This window comes from Myotis davidii, unplaced genomic scaffold (genome assembly GCF_000327345.1).
Source record: "Myotis davidii unplaced genomic scaffold, ASM32734v1 scaffold472, whole genome shotgun sequence".
In the NCBI taxonomy this organism is placed as follows: domain Eukaryota; kingdom Metazoa; phylum Chordata; class Mammalia; order Chiroptera; family Vespertilionidae; genus Myotis; species Myotis davidii.
The window spans coordinates 503,910-507,555 of NW_006283774.1; the positions used below are offsets into that span (position 1 = coordinate 503,910).

Consider the following 3,646-nt stretch of genomic DNA (forward strand, 5'->3'; position numbering starts at 1 on the left):
CGCACCACAGCGGGCTCTGCAGTGTGTGAGCAATCACACTGCCCAGTCGGACTGCCCAGCCTGGACAGACACGGTGACCCTGCAGGAGGTGACCAGGCGCTGGCTCTCTCCTGCCTCGATGTCCACTGGGGCCAGCGTCCCGTGGTCCACTGGTCCCCTGTCCTTGCTCTCTTCACAGCCCAGGGCTGGCAGGAGTGTTGTCCTCACCTTGTGTGCGGGTGGGGAAGCTGAGGTCCAGGTCCAGGCCCGAGGCCCGAGGCCGGAGTGGGGTGTTGCCAGGGCTGGCGCCAGCTCTTCTGAAGCTCCCCCTGCCCCGTGTCAACCTGGGTGGGGAGTGAGGGCAGCACTGTGGTCCTCAGGGTGCAGCATGGCAGCCCCCAGGCACACAGCATTACCTGGTGCCCAGACTGTCCCGAGTCCTGACCCCAGACCTGTGAACATGGAAACTTACAGGTAAAAGGAACTTCACAGACGTGTTAAGACTCTTGAGATGGGCAGGTGGCCCTGGGGGATGGTTATGCCGTGGAGCCCAGTAAGCACAGGGTCCTTACCGAGGGAGGCGGGGGGAGGGGGAGGGGAGAGGAGAGGGGAGAGGGGCTAAAGGTGACGGAAGGAGACCTGACAGGTGGTGACACACAGTACAACATGCAGATGATGTGTTGTAAGACTGTACACCTGAAACACATACAATCTCATTAACCAATGTCACCCCAATCAGTGCAATAAAAATAAATTGTTTTAAAAGAGGGAGGCAGCCCTGGCTAGAGTGGCTAGAGCATCGGCCCGCAGGCTGAAAGGTCGCGGGTTAGATTCCCAGTCAAGGGCACCTACCTGGGTTCACACACCTGCGTTGCAGGTGCAGGAGGCAACCAATCAATGTCTCTCTCTCTCTCTCTCTCTCTCCTCCCTCCCTTCCACTCTCTCTAAAACAGCGGTTCTCAACCTGTGGGTCGCGACCCTTTTGGCGGTCGACCGACCCTTTCACAGGGGTCGCCTAAGACCACCCTGCATATCAGACATTTACATGACGATTCATAACAGTAGCAACATGACAGTTATGAAGTAGCAACGAAAATAATGTTATGGTTGGGTCACAGCATGAGGAACTATATTTAAAGGGCCAGAAGGTTGAGAACCACTGCTCTAAAAGATCAATGGAAAACAATATCCTGGGAGTTAGGAGGCTCAGAGACTGAGAGAGGATGGAAGATGGGAGCAGGGGTCGGGTCATGTGGGGCCCGGCCTGAGGGATGCCGGCAGCCTTGAGAGGCCGAAAAGGCAAAGCAATGGTCTTCCCTGAACCCCCAGAGGAACACAGCCACCTCCCCGCCCCGAACTGTGAAAGAATGAACGGACTATAACTCTGTGTCCATATACCACAGGACACTCATATACCTGGTGACCCCACTCAGGAGGTGCTCCGTGGGTGAGTCAAGACTCAGAGGAGGCGGCAGAGGGGTCCCCAACATTGGGTGCTCGGCCCTGGCAGAAGGAGGGAGTGAGGGCAGCCCAGGTTGCTGATAGGTGACCCCTGCTCCTCGGGTCAGTATCTGGCCAGACAGACGGGGCATGACATGGGTACCAGCCAAGGTTCAGGCCTCCACGTGGATGGGCAGGGCAGGCAGCTGTTCAAGGTGAACATGCTTCACCAGCTGGGAAGACTGGCCAGCGGGGCCGGTCCCCATTAAAGTGGGGGTGCAGGGGCCGTGAAGTGGGGTGCAGTGTGGTCAGGAGAAAGAGCCCTCCCAGGCCCCTCAGGATGGACACCTCGGCCTATCCCTGAGCCCCAGCCCTGCTGCATAGGGTGGGGGTAGCTGTGGAGGTCCAGATCCGCCCCCCATACACTGTGCCCCTCGGGGTGGGCAGGGCCAGGCCAGGGACAACGGCAAGAGCTATTTTTGCTTATGCTGCTGCGGCTGCTGCAAAGAAGCATCAATCATTGATGCTCTCGTGTCCCTGCTGCCTGGAGAGGCGGAGAGCCCAGTCCGGTGGGTGGGGGCTCTGCCCAGAGCCAGGCCTGCAGAGATGTGGCTGGAGCCCCAGCTCCTCGCCCCGCCTCCAACAGTGCCCTGCACCCCAGTCCCAGCACCCAGGTGCCCAGCCCTGGGAGGCTGCAGGCAAGCCTGTACCCCGACCCACGGGCCAAGGCCAGGGCTGGGTGTGGTCCGGGGCCCCAGGCTGGAGGCCCTGGGGGGAGGTGGGCCTGTTTGTCAGTGGGGAGAGCACTGCAGGACCCGCCCGGCCCCCACCCAGGGGGTCAGAAAGTTCAGAGGTAGAGAATGCTTCAGGTGAATTTGTTCAGGACTCTCCCTGTAATTTTCTATTATGCTCTCAGCTTTGTCCTTCTCTGTGCATCAGCTGCTTCCTCAGGCTGGTTCTCCTCATGGTGACAAAGTGATTGCAGCGAGTCCAGCCCTCACAACTACATTTCACACAATCTAGAACAGGGAGAGCACTTGTGTCCTGGAATTCCCAGTCAAAGTTCGAGATTCCCTCACTTTGCCCACCCCTGTGCCAATCTCTGCAGCTAAGTTTACATCTTTAGTTTTAAGCATCTCTAAGCCACTTGCACCCTCAAATGGAATTAGGGCCATGGTAAAGGGCAAGAGGGGCAGGGAGGGGTCCACAGGAGGAGGCAGGGCCTGTCCGCTGGCCTGGGGGCAATAGCCAACTTCTGGGCAGTCTCCCTCTGCACACTGTGGGGTGCACTGCCCGTGGAGCCAGGGGCTCCCAGGGGTAAAATGGGGCCCACATGGCCCTAGGGCAGCGGTTCTCAACCTGTGGGTCGCGACCCCTTTGGTGGTCGAACGACCCTCTCACAGGGGTCGCCTAAGACCATCCTTCATATCAGATATTTACATGATGATTCGTAACAGTAGCAACATGACAGTTATGAAGTAGCAACGAAAATAATGTTATGGTTGGGTCACAGCATGAGGAGCTGCATGTAGATGGCCAAAAGGTTGAGAACCCAGTAGTGGGTACTGGGGGTGAGCACAGCAGGTGATGTATGCCTCTGCTTCAGAGCAGGCAGGAGAGGAGAAGGGGCAGCCCTGGGGTGGGGGTCCCTGCCCCCCATCCTGAATCTGGGGCCCCAGGGACCACCCAACTGCACAGGGGCCAGCAGTGCGTGGCTCAGCCCCTTCCTCGGTGCTCAGGCCAAGCAGCCCCAGCCTCTCACCAGGCCCCCCCTCCCCCCGGAGCTGCTGGGCGTGCATCCTGCTTGACAATCAGGATGTGCCACTTGGTCACCTGGAGTGAGGCTGCTTCATTTGGGTGGGGGCCCAGGGTCCCCACAACTTCACCAAGGTCACATGCCAATGGGGACACAGAGCTGTGCCCCAAGGACTCCTAAGACTGCCCGTGTCCCCCGGCACCCACAGCCAGATGGATGGGCTGAGACCCCCTGACAGACCTGCACAGACGCCGGACTTGACTCACTGCGGGCAGAGGAAGGCGGGTCTGGGGGGGGGGGGGGGGGGGCAGGGTCTCTGGCCCAGGGCTGCTGCCCAGCCTGAGAGAAGACTCCAAGGCAGGAGGGGTGAGACCGTGGCCGTGTCCCCTCCTGAAGGACAGGGCTGTGCCCATCACGCCATGGGCTGGAGGCGCAGGAGGCTGCCAGGGCCTCTTCCCGGCAGGGAAGCCG

General features: G+C 59.8%; 1 long non-coding RNA gene across 1 annotated transcript; it reads right to left on the reverse strand.

Moving 5' to 3' along the window:
* Positions 1-259: 259 nt before the first annotated feature.
* Positions 260-3,640, reverse strand: LOC107183818. The gene is made up of 3 exons (XR_001514619.1): positions 3,416-3,640; positions 1,396-1,550; positions 260-323 (listed from the first exon to the last, which is right to left on the reverse strand). It is a non-coding gene; the product is annotated as an uncharacterized LOC107183818 (long non-coding RNA).
* Positions 3,641-3,646: the final 6 nt, after the last annotated feature.